The 16,467-nt window shown below is 56.5% G+C and overlaps 1 long non-coding RNA gene across 1 annotated transcript; it reads right to left on the bottom strand.

Annotated features, from left to right (window-relative positions):
* Positions 1-1,761: 1,761 nt before the first annotated feature.
* On the bottom strand, positions 1,762-8,234 carry LOC109391499 (uncharacterized). Its single transcript, XR_002125837.1, has 2 exons — positions 8,135-8,234; positions 1,762-7,990 (listed from the first exon to the last, which is right to left on the bottom strand). It is a non-coding gene; the product is annotated as an uncharacterized LOC109391499 (long non-coding RNA).
* Positions 8,235-16,467: the final 8,233 nt, after the last annotated feature.

Below are 16,467 nucleotides of genomic sequence, written 5' to 3'. Positions count from 1 at the left end.
TGCATCACCCTCCCAGCACATCATCGTGTTCAGCAGCCAGGAAGCGCCTCTGCGCCTCGGTGTCCAGGTTCTTACTGGTGTTTCACTGCATAGCACGACTGGATTCATTGGCCTTGTCGCTAAACTCCATCTGCAGCCTCCTCCCTTCCCTGCAGGTGACAGCTGAGGCAGCGACGAGAAAGCTAGGTTTGGGTTAGGGGTCCACAGACCTCCGCAGAAGGAAAGCCAGGCTGCATGGGGCCGAGAAGGCTCTCCCTCCCTCTCTGGGTTACGTGGGACCCCACCCCATGCACCATTCTCCTCTCTCCCCACCAGCTCCTCAGCAAGGCCCCTGGGTCTCACGTCCAACAACTGCATTGGTCCCGCCCAGCTTCCGGGGGGTTCCTTTGGAATTGGGTGTCCCCCCTCCACCTCCAGTCATCTGGGCCAAGGGGCTGGGTTCCTGGGGGTTAGCACTGTGGGCTAAGTACTTAACGGGAGGGGGACATAGTCACCTCTGCTTTTTCACGAATTTCATTCAGCTTCCCACAACATACACTAAAAATATCAGTGGAAATTAACTTTCAAACTAAAAGAAGGCCAAAGGTCAACAGTCACAGCTGCTGCGGAAGCTCCACGAATGATCAGGACCCAGACTCCCGGCTTCTTACTCTGCATCCGCTGTCTGCTTTCCAGCCTCAAGGCTGCCTCAGGGTCCAGGATGCCTGCAGGAGTTCCAGCCATCGAGCCCACATCCCGAGGAGGAAGCCGCAAGAACAAAAAAAAGGCACGAAGGACCCATGGCAGCTGTCTTCCAGCTTTTATCGCGTTTTCAGAAGTCCCACCGACTCCTGCTTACTTCTCACTGGCCAGAACTTAGTCATACCTAGGGAGCTGGGGACAGGGGTTTTCTAGCTGGGCACGCTGCTGCCCTGATTAACAATGAAATCACGGCGGGCCGGCCGAGTGGCGCGATGGTTAAGAACTGGCTTGAGACGCCAGAGCGCCCCGGTTCGGATCCCACATATGAGGGCCAGTGACACTGCCCTCCACAGCTAAGATGCTGAACAACAGCTCAACCTGGAGCTGGGCTGCCGTGAGTCGCCGGCGACGGCATAGGCTGCAGCCCCTGTGGCAGTGGGTTGCCATGGGCTACCGTGTGTAGCCAGCAGCCAGCGTGAGCGGCCAGCAGCCACCGTGAGCAGCCGTCCAGAAGCCGGCGACTGATCTGCCTCACCCGGGAAGAGCGCAATGATGGTGCCAACTTGGGCCAGTGAAGCAACGTCCTCCATAACTAGACTGAAGAACAAAACGACAGCAACTTGTCTGTTTCCCTTCCCCCAATTCCCCAACACTGTTCCCATCCCCCCAATTCCCCAATTAAAATCTTAAAAAAATAATAATAAAAAAAATAAAATAAAACAATAAAATCACGGCACTAAACATACAAACTAGTGCCCATGAGCAAATGACTACATCTCCCTTAAGCTGGGTCTCCTGTCTGCAGAATGGGCGTGCTGTGTGAGTGAAAGGTGATTGTCCAGTTAACACATAGAGCCTGGTACACAGCAAGCCCCAGGAAGTATAATACGCTATTATTTATTAAAACCATGCCCCAGTCTCTCTTTCTCTCTCTCACTCTCCTTTCCCCTCCCCCATCTCCTTCTAAATACGCCGTACTTTCATCTTTGTTGGGTCTGCATTGTTTTAGGGAACAGACACTGAAAATCAAACAAGACAGAGTTAGCACCTTCAGCGCACTCACAGATAATGGACATCAGGTGAATTTGAAGGAAATGGTTCAGATTATTTGGAAGAAATATAAAAAGCATTTTCCTCACTGTCCCGAAATATCCTTGTTTCTGCACCCAGGCTGCCCTCCAGCCTGAGCTGGGTGGGGAGGGTGGCCCTGGGGCCGTGTGGGTCGCGTTACCCCAGGGGCCATGGCGCTTAGCTGCTTTTCATACTGCGATTTCCATGAGACTCATTTGGAAGAAACACAGCCTGCTGTCTTTTGAAGGCAGTGTCCTGTGAAAATGTAAATTGATACTTCATTCCTTAGCCCTTTCATAATATTTAGTTTACTTGGGAAGGACCGGGCCATTGGAAAGGTACCAGGGACAAGGGCCATGGCGGGGTGGGAGGGGCGTGCCCTGGAGAAGGACGGGCTAGTGTGCCCTCAGAATCCAGGAAAGGGGGCCTTTGGGGGCGGGGGAAGGAGTGACAGCTAGGAGGAGCTTCTCAGAAGGACGTTTTTTCCAACCAACTGTAGCCCTGTTGAGGACAAGGCCCGCAGGAGTGACCTGACATGTGCGGACTCACTTTTACCGGCACTCGGGGCTCTGTGCCACAGTTTTCCTGTAGCTCCTGAGGTGCCACCCAAAACCAACACACCCCAGCAGATGCGGTGAGGCAGGGTGGGGACCGGATAGAAGTTCAGTAGGAACAGGCTGGGAACCAGGTGCAGGGGAGGGGACGGGGCGGTGACCAGCCAGCGGAGGCTGCTGCACTGCGCACCTAGGTGGGAGCAGGTGCAGTCCCTGTGGAGCTGGCACTGGTCTCCAGGGTGACGAGGCAGCAGCTCTCGACTGCCATTCACTTGGTGGCACACAGTGGCCCGACCGCCGGGAGACCTGCTCCAGGCATGGGGCCCGCACAGCAGCTCTCGACTGCCATTCACTTGGTGGCACACAGTGGCCCGACCGCCGGGAGACCTGCTCCAGGCATGGGGCCCGCACAGCAGCTCTCGACTGCCATTCACTTGGTGGCACACAGTGGCCCGACCAGGCATGGGGCCCGCACAGCTGCCCGTGATTCTGCTGGCGCTGCAGGTGTGGCCGGCACCCGCCCGGGACCCCGTCGCGTTCTGTGGAGGTGAGTGCATGCAGGGGCAGCAGGGGACAGCCACTGGGCAAGCCCCTTCCGTGCCCCCCCGCGGCACCCACAGGCACAGCCCTCTGGGGTCTGACTCAGCCCCCATTGCCAGGCCCGGCGTTCAGAGGCTGTGGCAGCTGCATAGAGGCTCCAGGACCAGCCCCTCTGCCACCCTGGCTGTGGGGTCTGAGGCCTCATTTCATCTCTCTGAGCCTCATTTTCCAGCTCAGCTCTGGGGGTCAGACTGGCGTATCTGCCCTTGAGCACTTTGGTGACGCGTGTCATGGGGCTACTGGGTATCAGCTTCATACAATTGACTTGAAAACACGCACTGCCTGGTTTTCTGGCTGAAATCTTGCCTTTTGGGTCACAGAACCCACAGGCGTCCCCGGGTCAGAGGACAAAAGGCAGGGGGGGTATTCCTTCAGTCTCACCCAGGTAATGGCAGTGACTGGGGACTGAATAAAGATTGCCCATGTGATGCCGACGGGTACATGAGAGGAGGAGGCACCAACGCCGGGACAGAAGCGCCCAGAACCTTCCGCTGGCCCTGCGCTCACAGCCGAGTCTAGCTCTGTGGTTTGCTTCTGTACATCTGTCCCTGTCACGTGGCCCTGGGTCTCTGGGCTGGAGGCAGGCCAGTTGTGCAAGTCCAACCTCTGCCAGGTAGAGGCCACTGCCGTGACCTGTGTGGCTTCCCCACCGGGCTCTGGGACAGTGGGGGGGGGCGTGTCCTGCAGGTGCATCGTGTGGGGCCAAGGGGCTGGCAGAGGGCTCGGAGGGCTTGGTGGGGCTGGGCGCCTAGGGGGACTTCCAGCCAAGGTGGGGAGGGGACAGTGGGCTGGGAGCAGAGTGGTGAGAGCTGGAGCGGGTGGCATGGAGGGGGTGTGCGTGTAAAATTTTAAATAGACATAGGTCTGGGAGTCTCAATTTTTTTTTTTTTTAACTTACTGATGAGATTGAACACAGCAGGGTGTAGGGCTTGGTACACTAGGCGGGTGCAAATGGGGAGCAGGCAGGTGGTCTCCAGGCCTTGGAAAGGGGGAGTGGAACAGGGAAACTGAGGCACCAAGCAAGGGGGTGAGGGTGGCCCTCGCACTGTCTCACCAGCCCAGCTCCACTGGTGAAATCCTCTCCCACGTTTCGTCCGTTTTCGCTCTCATTCTGTATTGCTCTGTTCACATCACTGTCCACGTTTCTTTCTGTTTGAAGCAGAGTCACTTGGGGACACCTGAGAGGGGGTGTCCCCTTCCATTTGGTTAAATCCATGTGTGACTGGAGCACAAACAGCCTTCACACTGACGGCGGATGCAGAGGCTCTGGGTCCTGGCGCAGGTCTCCTAATTCTTCCTCACGAAGGACTAGAATTCAGGAACGTTTACCCATGGCGGGCGGGGAGGGGATGGGGGCGGGAAGCCTGCCCGCCCTCGTTTTAGGAGTAATATTAGCAATAAAATGCATGAAATCAGCATCCTTTGCCACTTTACCACAAATTGTTGTCCTTTTTGCTGAGAGAGGCTGTTTGCAGAGTGGCCTGGACTGGGCTCCCCTCCTGGAAGTCTGGGATCGGTGGCCATTTCTCTGAGAGCCTTTCGTGCAGTGTGTGCGGCCGTTCCTGGCGGCCCGAGGGAGAGGCTGAGGGTTGATGCCAGAATCGTGTCTAACTTTTTATCCAGCACTTTGATCCCATGTGACTCACACATTTAATGCAACAGCATGAGTCACAAGTGAGTGTCTTTAAATACTGGGAGCTTACTTTGTGCCTGGGGTGCCCCCTCCCTTTAATGTCAAGGCCGCGGTTGAGCTTGGACAGCCTGCCCCGAAACCTCTGGCCCCCCAGGTGATTGGGCTGCTAGTTGCTGTTTCTGGCCTCTCAGGACAGAAGGCAGACCACACTCAGCTGGCCCCACGAGGGTGCGGGCACAGGGGTACCTCTCGGGCCGTCTGGGGCTGAGCTGATGCTGCGAGGAAGGTGCCGTCGCTCCTTCCACAGGGACCTGCCTCTGCGGCTCTGAGAAAGACTCCCCTTTCTTTCTCCAGCACCAGCGAGGGCTGACCCCGGCTTGGAGTGATAACACTGGAATCCTTCCCTTCTTCCCCGTGAGGTCGGCCTCTTTCTCCCCTGCTGGGCCCAGGAAGGACAGAGGCAGCAGAAAGGCTGAGGACGGCTCACCTGTCTCCACCTGTGTCTGTGGGTAAAGGTCCGTCACCCAGGTGAGAAAGAACCCGCTCCGCTCTTCCTGGAACCAGGAAATCTGTTTTTCATTAGACGAATCCATCAGTCTAGTCAGCTGAGGCGATCTCAGCCAGGTGGGGCCTCGGCCTTATTTTACACGACAGCAGCTCCGAAGTCCCTCTCCAGCGCAGCCCTTTCCCTTGAGTTTAGAGTCGTGTGGACAAATGCCCTTGTGTGTCTTATGTGTCACCCCTGCACCTGGCCACGTGCCTGGCATGCAGTATGGGCTCCGAATGGTGACGTGCTGATGGCATGAGCGTTGTAATGCAGAGAAGAGAAAGTCGACAGTGTCCTGACGCAGCGCAGGCTCCCCTGGTCTCAGAGAGGAAGCGGCCTCCTTGGGGAGGAAGCCGCAGGCCGCGGAGAATCCAGGAGCAGGTGTGCACAGGGGCCTGGCCCGAGTCCTGCCCATGAGCGCTCCCACCCCGTGGGGCCAGCCTCTTATCTTCCTGGCCCCACTCTCCCCTCAGAATCCACTGGCTGGGAGCCCCTTCTGGCCATGACTTCCTAACAGACCCCCACTTAGAAAGCTGACCAATGTGTGGTGGCTGGACTCAGCCTGGGCGTTCCCAAAGCCCACACTGGTGTGTGCGTTAGCTGCTGCAGGGGGGCCCTGCCCTCGGAAAGCAAAGCCCCACAAACCCCCGGCTTCACGTCAGCACCTGTTCCGGGGCTGACCTCCGGCTCCTGTCATTGCTTTTCCTTCTGCCCCCACTCCCACCGTCCACTTTTTCGGGCTGACTCATCTGGAGAAGAGATAAAGGTGGGGTAAGTGTTGAGAACCCTACTGGGTGCGCCCACCGCAAACACAAGACCCCTGCGCTCGTCCAGCTGTACAAGCCGCCGGTGCAGACGCGTCTCTGCACCAGCCCCAGGCGGCCCTCTGGCTGTGGCCTTTCCCTCTTCTCCTGGGCTGCAGATTTCTATCTTCCCTGTCACCCCCTCTCGGCCCTCGCCCCAGTGGCTACGTAGAGGGCACTCTGAGCGTCTCCACAACTGATTGCAGACCTTCACGCGTGCGTGTCAGCCGTCAGCGTGATGGCCGGCACGCGCTATTGATTTAATGACAACCGTCACCGCTAGGAATTGACCTAATGTTTTCATTACACTAAAAACGCTTTAACAAGTTCATTCAGAATTCGGCGACGGTGAGGATCTGCTCGGTTCTGATCACGTCCCCTGAAGGAGGGTGACTTATCGGGACCTCTGGGTAAGAGCTGCCCCACGATGCGGCCACACACAGCCTTCTGCTGCATTGTCACCTTCCCTACAGAAACCAGAGATGTCCCATCCTGTCAGGCCTTTCTGCTTAGAAATAGTGTGGCTGCTGTGACAGAGGCTCCCTCGGTGTCCCCGTGTCCCCATCCTCAGGGCCCGGCCTCTTTCACTCCCTCCCTCAGCAAGTGGCCCTTCCGTTCCGGCCCCTGAGAGCCTTGTATCCTCCTGTCCTGCCGCCTGTCTGCATGTAGCCTGGGGTCCCCGCCTTCCCGCTGGGCTTTCCCAGTGTATCCTGAGTATCAGGGAGGTGACGCGAGCCTGGCTCACCAAGCGCTCCAGGTGCTGGTGGCATGCTGGCCTGGGCCCCCTGCTCTGACGTGCTGGTCTGGCTGCCCCTGACGCCTGCCTCCCCAGCTTCAGTGCCCTCCTCCCAAGCTCAGGTCCCTGGCCTGGCCTGGTACACAGGGCCAGCCCTTGGCCTTCACCCGTCCTGAGCTGGCGGTCAGCTGGTCACCTACAGCCCCCCATGATGGGGCCGGCTGTACACGATGGGGCCGGCTGTATCATTTGCGAGGCCCAGTGCGAAATGAAAACGCAGGATCCCTGATCACAAATCAATAAGACTTTCAAGACGGTGCCAGGAGAGCACTGGTGACGCCAGCCCCGCCATGAGGCCCCGACCGGCGAGGCCAAAGAGCCCGGAGGGGCCTGGCCAGAACCCAGATGTGTGGACATGTGTGACAGCAGGGCAGCTGCCCACTGTTGACTGGCCAGGACAAGTCATGTGCCTGGGGAGGGACAGCCAACTGATGTGCTGAACGGCACTCGTGACCAACACGTCAGTAGAGACGTGCAGGGTCCAAGCACAACCCCCGAGGCGCAGGTGGCAAATGACATCGCTGTGGACGTCACCGTAGACCCTCCTCCATTTATAGGGGGTGAAATCCTGAGGTCTCCCTGCATGCCTCCTTCCCCGTGTGGTTATAGAAGCTACTGGATCTGAAAAGAAACAAAGCAGGCAAACCCGCGTTGACCATCCACCCCCAGCCTCTAAGTTCTAAATTCTCAGTTGATTTGAGCATACACTGCAGCAGAGACTTTTTCCAAATGTGGTCAGTGAAGTGCCTGTGAGATTTCGGGGCGGTGGGGAGATCGTAGCCTCCCTTTCCCGTCCCTCGGCCCCGTCACACACATTGTTCCCGTCTGTGGCTCCCCCACCGGCGGAGCGTTCTAGACTCGGCCACCCCTGATGACCTTTCATCACATCGTGGTTGTTTTAACCAACAGGGACCCACTCGAATAGCTCTGTCCTACGCCTTGTGAAAACGGGTAGGTGACAAACAGCCCGCTTTATGCTTTTTCTGGACTTCCCCCTAATGCTATCAAGTCTTACAGAAGAGAAATTTAATACTCAGAAAACATAGACCAAGAGCTTCAGAGCAATGAGATGAGAAGTTCCTTAACAGAAGGGCTCCCACATGAGACCTAACCGGCGCGTTAGTTGGTTGGATTTCTGCTCACCGGGAGGTCGGCCGAGGCCTTTCTTTGGTTAGGCAGACAGACATCAGCAACTGTGGATGTGTCCACATTTCTCCTGGTGTAAACAGCACTTGCTGAGCAGTACTATCTCCTGGTGACCAAAGGCCGTTGTTATCTTGAACACCAAAGATGGCTGGAATGAGCCTGGAAATAAATAGAATTATAGTGACTCTAGAATGTTCCCTGGAAAACAAACACCGCCGCCAAATCCTAATGTGGCCTCTTCTTCCTGAAAAAACAATGCTGGGTAACCAGGATTTGCCTGTTCAACTTAAAAATACGACTTACGAGCTTGTCTCCTTCCTCCATCCATCTTTCATCCTTGCCTCCCCGAGCCAGAGCACCTGCAAGACGTTAAAATGAGTTCTCCTTCTCACTGTGACTCTGATTTCAGACCTGGAAAATGTAATTTGGGTTAAAACTCAATGGGGAGTCGCTCAGGCGGGTGGGTTGCCGTGGTGATGGGTTGGGGAGGGGGGTGTACAGTCGGAGGTATTTGGGTATTTGCAGAGCCTCCGGGCTGGGCTTTGTCTCAGCACCAGCTGGTGGGCCTCCTTTTCCAGTGCCCCCCCACCTGCTGCCTCCCTGAATCGCTGCCCAGCGCCGAGATTAGCCTGGAGTAGGGCATTTCCTGGGGTGTCGGGGCTGGCATGTCCTTGCTAACAGAACCCTCATCTTGTTCAGCGATACCGTGGCTACGTGCTTCCTATGACAGGTTGTGTCCTTCTAGCCCCAGAGGCTGAGTGTCAATTGGTCTAAGCTAAACATAGTAATTTTGCTTCCCTGCCGGTGGGTGACTGGGTCGGTCAGGCCATGGGGCAGTTCCGGCCAATGAGAGTCAGAGAAAGTCTGCCAGGGGGCATCTGGGACTGAGTTCTTTACAAACGGAAGTGGGCAGGTGAGGAAACACTCGTCTATGGCTCTAACTGTAGGAGCCTGAGGATGCGAAGCTTAGAACCACGGACATATCGCATCTCACAGCTGTGCCGGGAAAGCCAGGAGCGTCACAAAGTAGAACCAGAGCTGGGAAGTCACTGAGGGCCTGAGTTAACCAGTGCTGGAGCTGCCGACCTGTGGACGCCTCATACGTGGAAATGAACTTTCCCCTTATTGCCGAATTGTGTTACCCCCAAATTCCTATGTTGAGGTCCTGAGAATGGAATCATATTTGGAGATAAGGTCTTTAAAGAGATAATTAAGTTAAAATGTGGTCTTTAAGGACCCAAACCCTAATGAGGATTAGGGTTGTAATCAATAACCGATATAATCAATAACTCGTAATCCGATATGACTGGTTTCCTATGAGAAGAGGAGATTTACAGGTAGACATGTGCATTGCCAGAAGACACAGGGAGAGCACAGAGACACACAAGCCACGGGGAGAGGCCTCAGAATGAAACCAGCCCTGCCAACGCCTTGATCTTGGACTTCCAGCCTCCGGAACTGCAAGACAATCAACCTCCATTGTGCAAGCCTCCCATCTGTGCTCCTTTGTTACGCAGCTCTCGGAAACTCATGCATCGCTGAAGCCAATACAGGCGTAGGAAGCAAGTGACACCATGCCTAACTCAAAATGGCTTCAACGATAAGGAGAAAGCTGGTGACATCGCATATGAGGAGTCGGGAAGAAAGCAGCCCACGGTGGTCTCTGTCACCAGACACCCGGCCTCTCCATCTTCCTGCCTGCTCAGCTTGTTGGCTTGAGCCCCTGGCGGGGTCCTCACAGTGCCAGGGTGACTGCCACGTTTCCAGCTGCCTCCTGCAGGTGGCACTGTGCAGAGGCAGCCATGGGCCTTGGGAATGTCCCTGCAAGTCTCTTGTTTTGCGAAAGGGAGGAAAGCCCTCTCGTTGTGACTCAGTGGCCAGAACTACAAGGCATGCTCATCCCAAACCGACAACTGGCAACGTGCGTGGAACAACTGCGGCCAGATTGACCTGGGGAGGGGCCAGTTTTCAGACACAAATGGCTGCCAATAACTGGGTATGAGTGGCACTTTATTAATACAGAAGACAGTGGAACAGAAGTGATGGTTGGGGTGCAGGGTCGGTCCCACCTGCCTAGCCAATCATCACCAATCCTATTATCTCCCAAAGAGCTCTTGAATCCACTGACTTCTCTGCACCTCCTCTTCCATTACTGTAATCCAAGCCACAGTCGTCACTTGCTGGGACTTTTGCATCAGCAAGCTCACCTGCATGCACCCTGGTCCCTGTCTCGTTTCTCCTCTTAACCGTAGCCTCGATGATTTTTGAAAAATACAAATTTCATCAACTCTCGCCTTACTCAAAATACTGCAGAGGCTCCACACGGCTGAGAATAAACACACACTTCCTTGCTCTGCCTGCACAGCTCCGCCTGGCCTGGCTCACGCCCACCCCCGCAGCCCCATCACATGCCATGCCCCCCATATGCTCCTTTGCCGGCATATGGGCTATTTTGTTTATTGTCCCTCCTGCTATGCTTTTCCACTGTGGTGTTTTTGCACATGCTGTTCCCTCTCCTGAGGACCCTGTTCCCTACTCTTTACCAGGAAGATGCTGGTTCACCCTCCCGGTCTTACCCTCCCTTTCTTAGGGACCCTCCCGACTTCTCTGACAAGGTCCAGCCCACCTGTGTACAGCCCACCTGTACCTGGTAACCCGCCCACACTCAGAGGCCTAAACACACACTGGTTCCTCTCAGGGGTCTGCTGTTCTCACCTGGGGGATCTAAGACGACTCCCTCGCAGGCCCGGGGCCTGGGTGCTGGCTCCTGACTTGTCCCCATCCCCACGTGACCGCCTGTCATTCGGCAGTCCAGCCTGGGCTCCTGACGTGGTGGCCAGGGCATTCCAAGAGGATGCAGGTGACAGCCACAAGGCCCCTTGAGGCTTGGCCCCTCGCATTTGCACAACATCGCTCCCCCCCGCGCACATGCACACACACACACATTTTCTGGGTCCCAGCGGGCCGCGGGCCAGCCCAACTCGCGGGGAGGAGACGGGTAAAGGTGAAATATCGCGGTCTCTGCTCCCCGCCCTGTCACGTAGGTTCCCCTGACATCATGACACTGAGCTTCTTTGAACCGATTGACATCCCTCCATCTGCACAACCCTCAGTGCGGGGGTAGGACGGTGACTCTGCTCGCCTCCATCACATCCCCAGCGCCAGGTGCAGTGCCTGGCCTCAAGGCCGAAATGTTTGTTGAATCATCAAATGAATAAAACCCGATTATGCACCAGGTTAACTCAAAAAGGCAGCTCTGCTGCCAACGAAGATAGTTTGGAAGCTAAAGTATCCATCTTTTAAACGTCTGAAACAACCCGGCATGCTGAGGTAGAAGAGTTAAGGAAACGACGGCGCAGCTACTTGGCGGGATGTTACCTAACCATTTTTTTAATAGTACATGATTATGCAGCAAGCTGAGAATACATATCCTATATACTTAGGATATAAAACAGAATAGGAAAATGAGAGAATACATGGTTTTATAATAATGTCTTTCCATCACCCAGTACACCGATCTGCGCTCATTTCTGCCATCAGCGTGCCTCGCGTCCTGGGGATGGTCCCAACTGGCAGTGGTGGCCCAGTTCCCTTGTGTGAATACTTGTACTGTGGTGGGTCCAGGCTTCCTGTGTGATGTCCCTGACGGCAGGGCTGGGAAGGGATGCACACAACCTGCCCTGTGAGCCCCTTTAAATCGGCTCCAGCACCTGGCCCCCAGGGACCGTGACATCCACTACCATCCCCCCATTTCCAAATGTCACCCCAAAAAAGAGAGAGAGAGAGAGAGAGAGAGAAAGGGAAGGAGGGAGCAGGCAGACAGACGGAAGAGGTTGGCAGGCCCAGCTGGGAGGAGGGCTGGCCCTCTGGCAGGCAACGTGACCCGCCAACCCCCCCATGAGGCCCCACTCCTGCCGCCTGCTCTAATAAACTTGAAACTCCAGTGACTAAAGTGAAGATTTCAGATTAACATTTAAATTAACGCCGGACTAGAAATCTGGAGGCCCAGGTCGCTGATGTGACTCTGTTAACTTGTTCTGTGACCTGGGGGAGAAATTTTAAATGATCTTTTCTGATCGAGCACCCCTCCTCCTCCGTGGGGAGGTCAGGGTTGCAGACCCGGAGGACCTCACTCCCCCACCCTGTCCTGGAAGCCGCCTTCCATGTGGGTGGGGTCACCCTTGGACCTGACATGTCCTGTTGGACCAGGGAGTGTGGCCCCTGCCTGCCCCGGGGGCTGAGACCCCAGGCAGCTGGTGCAGAGGAGAGACCCCCACCACTACCACCGTGACCAACAAGGGCTCTTGGTGACATTGATGTCACCACCGTCCACTCAGTCACTCCAGGGGTAGCCTCTGCAAGGAGCAGGGTACCAACATGTGACCATAGAACCCCAGGGCCGGGCATGCGCAGTGCCTGCCAGGTCCAGCCCTGAGGGTCCCAGAGAGCTGAGAACACCTCGGACTCACCGGGGTCTGAAACAGGGCTGCAGACACAGCAAGAGAGACGCTCGGGACCCGGGTTCCCAGGCGGGTCACCGGGTCCAGTCGGGGATTCCAGGAACCTGGGCTCTTGCAGCGGAGGCGGGGAAGGGCCCGCCTGACAGACAGTGGCTGCCTGTGTGTGGCAGATGCCTTACAGACGGTGGTCCTCACCCTGCGATGAGGACAGAACTCGACGTAAAGCAGCAGGATGAAGCACCGTCAGCCAGGCTCTGCAGCCAGGAGCAACTAACGCCGGGCCACATACTGTCTTCTGGCCCCGTGTTCTCCGAGAGCCGATGTGTCCAGCTCACAGCTGCACCGGGAGGGCCCAGAGACCCAGCCAGAGCACAGAGCCACCCGGACTCCTGGTGGTGGCCCTGCCATCCTGAACCGGATCTCCGGGACCCTTTATACTGGCCAGAGCGGCCACCACTCCTCACACTGACCATTTCCTTCTCCACGTCCAGGAGACCAGTTCCCACCATCTTCCCTCTCGCGGGAGCAGGGATGTCAGGAACCTCCAGAAAATCATGTGCCCTCCCCCCCGACTTGTGTTCATCCCTCGGCACGCAGTGGCCATCTCGCTTTCCTCCCTAGAGGCTGTCTGCCACCTGCGAGGTCTGAGTGGGAAATAGCTGCCCATCCAGGAGATTGGTGCCACCGTCCTTCCTCTGCCATCTCTCGCTGTGCCCTGGTCCTGATGGCCAGAGCCAAACACAAGGAACTATGTTCTCCAAGTGTGTGGGTGCAAGTTCCTGAAGGGGGGACTGGTGGTGGGAGGCAGCGTGCGACCCTGCTCAGGGTGATGTGGGGGGCCCAGGCTGCCTTCAGTGCCTCCGGCAGTGGGCCCACAAACCTTCCTGCTGGCCGTGGCTGTGGGGCAGCAGGCTGCCCTTCTGGGAGGTTCGGGGACCCGGAAGGACTGGGTTCCACTCTTTGGACTTAGCATTCCATCACAGGTAATGACAGTGATGGACTACAGCTCCCATAAGTGGGGGGGGGGTCACCTGGCCAGTGAGGGACGGAGTCAGGGCGGCCACCAGGGCTTGTCCGGCCTCGGGCCTGAGCCCTCAATCTGGGTGCTGACATGGCAGCTCGGGCCGCTGACCTCTGTGGACACACCCACGGACCTGCCCTGGGTACGCCGGGGAGTGACGCCTCGGGGAAGTGGTGCCTGGAAGGCAGCGAGCGGTCGGCAGCACTGCTGTCCATCTCCGTGGTTTGGGTTGGCCGCCGTTTTCCTCAAGGCAGCCTGAGCCAGCAGCTGCCACGTTCTGATGTAGAATCAGGAAATGCACTAACATCGGGGTCAGCGGAGTGAGAATCCAAATTCTGGGCTTCCAGAGGCTGTACTGTCTTAACAAAGGGACTCTGCATACCGGGCCTGAGCAAGATGGACCACATCCAGGCCTCATGCCGCAGGTGAGTGGGCCCGACTGGGGACTCCTTGCCTTATGGGGCCGAACCCCACTGTCCCATGTCCACAGGCAGAGCAAAGTCGGCACATTCCACAACCGTTTCCTGTTAGGCAAACTCCACCCACTTCTCACTGATGAGCGTTAGCTGGGCAGCCTGCGGGAAGAAGGGGTAAAACCAGCCATAGAGCCCACAAGGCAGAGTTTCAGGGGTCCCCCAGATTTTAAATCCAGCCCGCGTGTGTCTTTGGGAGCACGGCCCAGTTTTAAACAAGCCCTTTCCCACAGTGTGGGGGCTCCGTGGGTGTCAGGATCTGTGAGAGACACAGAGCACAGGTGTCTTTATTCTTTAAAAAAGCAGCGTTTAAGTGAAAAAGTAAAACACATGTGGTTTAAAAAAACACAAAGAGTATACAACAGGAAATACAAACACTAGCCCAGCCTGGCTGCCTGAAGCCCATGCTGGTTCAGAGGCAGCGGGGGGCTGAGTCCGTCCTGGGGCCTGAGGCCTGGGGACTTGCCGACGTTGCAGCTGGACAGCGGCTCGGAGGGTGCCTTGCTCTGCGCTCCTGGAGGTAACAGATGCTGTGTGCCTTGTTTAGCACGCAGGGCCCTGACGGACGGGGTGGAATACGGCGTCACCGAGGCTCGGCAGAGGAAGATCAAGGTGGGCTCCTTCCGAGTAAACCCTGACGGGATGACGCAGGAGAAGAAAAAGGTAGCGGAAAAGAAATTATGTGCCAGTGTATAATTGCGGATGTGGGCAATTACCAACCATTTATCCAAACAGCAGTTGGTCTTAATCTTCTAACCTTTCTCTTGTTCAGGGTATCAGCTCTAAATTGCTTCTGAGTCCTGGGGGACCCAAAGTAATCTTTAAGCTTGAAATTGAAGTATCTCTCCCAGCACCTAAATTTTGTGTCTTGTCAAGTCGGAAGACGTTTCGGCACTATTGTTCATCAGGATAAAAATAGCGCTTCTCCATGGTTCTTGGGCACGGCCAGCAGGGTGCCCAGAGTGGCTGCAGGGACTGCCTAGAGACACTCAAAGGCTGAGCACCCACTCCCAGGCTGCCCCCAAGATCCGCCGAGATCGCTAGTGGGGCCAGGATGCAAGACCATCTCCAGGACAGACCTGGGCACTCGTCTGAGGAGACAGACGGATGTTCTTCCTCCGTGGAGACAATTTAGAGAAGCGCCTGGCCCTGAGCTTGTGATGGTGGCAGCTGCAAGGGGGGCAGGAGGGCCCGAGAAGCCAGGAGGGACGACGGGATGGGGCCACTGTGAATTGGGGGCTCCTGTCTCCTCCCCTACCTGGCACACAGGTGACAAGTGCTCAGAACAGGTGAGCCAATGTCGATATCATCCTAAGCGAAATATAATTGGCAAAGTTGTCCCCCGATATCATCTGCCTCCCTCAGAGCCAAACAGAAATTGGTTGTGGATTTCTTGCTGTTTGTCCCAGCGCAGTGCACCGTTTTTTTAGAGCAGATCATTGAGGTGGGCTGTCTCCTTTTCCACCTCTTTCTGTAATCGTGTACATGGGTGTGAGGGTAGGATGCCCCTTCTGGAAGCCTGACTTAGGAGGACTCTCTGAAGGAGCTTGGGGTGTTTCCTCCCAAGTCTGAAGAGGGTGGGGGGCCCAGGGGTCTCTGTTGGGCTTATTGCCTCTTGAACTTACACACAAGGACGGACCGTTAAAGTCAGTCCGTTCAGGTAATTTCACCGGGAGGATGGTGACGACTCCTGACAGCTGTGCACACCCATGGCAGTTCCATTACAGATCCCATCCCCTGCATCCAGGTATCCCCAGGTCCGCGTGGTCACAGGGCCCTACAGGGAAGCAGCAGCCGTGGTCCCAGATGCCAGCCGTGGGTGCCCAGGGTCAGGAGGGCCTGGGAGGATGCGTGTGTGCGGGCCGACGCAGCTTCGAGAGTAAATGGAGTGTTGATATTATAAGAGGTTAAAATGTGGGTTTTCTGACACACTTATAGTGCACCTGACCAGCGGGAAGGAAGAAGTCTTTTTCTAGAAGGTAAAAGGGGAAAACACAGGGACTACGGGTCGTGGCTGGAGGGACGGGGCAGGGACAAGGCGCGGAAGCCTGAGGGAGGGCTGGGGGGAGCTGGCGGTTCTTTATTCAGAGCCTGGTCTATGGCGGGGGCTTTTAAATGATTCCCAGTCCCGACAGCGACCTGCAAAGCACGTACGATCCCTATGTTCCAATGAGAACGTGCAGAGCCGGTTAAGCGGCGTCTGGTGAAGGGAGGGCCTCAGGGGCTGGGACGGTGCTGGCCTGGGCCCTCCATCCTCCATGTGGCTTTGCGGTCAGGCTGGGGGTCAGTTCTACTGCCTCTGGCCAACTCACAGCAAACTGACCCCAACGGATCTTGTGCTTTAAAGAATCTGCAATCTTCCCCAGGAAACTGCTAAAACGTCTGGCTTCCACCCACGCAGAAAACTCTCCCCTGCCGTGATTCAAACCCTGTGGCGTTGTTTTCTTGGGCCAGCAGGCTGCTTTGCCAAACTGGAAATGCAGGGGGGCTGACAGCATGAAGGCAGGGCCTTCAACGGCCCATCTTGGACGGGGGCCAGGCGTTCCGCCCGTGGTGTTGGTCTAGAGGCATTTCTGTCCTTCTGCTGTGAGTGCCAGGGTGCGTGCGCTTAGCGTGGCATTCGGGAGACAAAAGAAGCACGTGGTTTGGGCCGGCTGCCCTGGTCGGCAGGGGCCTCAGATG

This window comes from Hipposideros armiger, unplaced genomic scaffold, assembly GCF_001890085.2.
Source record: "Hipposideros armiger isolate ML-2016 unplaced genomic scaffold, ASM189008v1 scaffold_295, whole genome shotgun sequence".
Classification (NCBI taxonomy): domain Eukaryota; kingdom Metazoa; phylum Chordata; class Mammalia; order Chiroptera; family Hipposideridae; genus Hipposideros; species Hipposideros armiger.
Note: the sequence above shows the minus strand (reverse complement) of the source record. Positions and strands in the feature narration are given on the sequence as shown.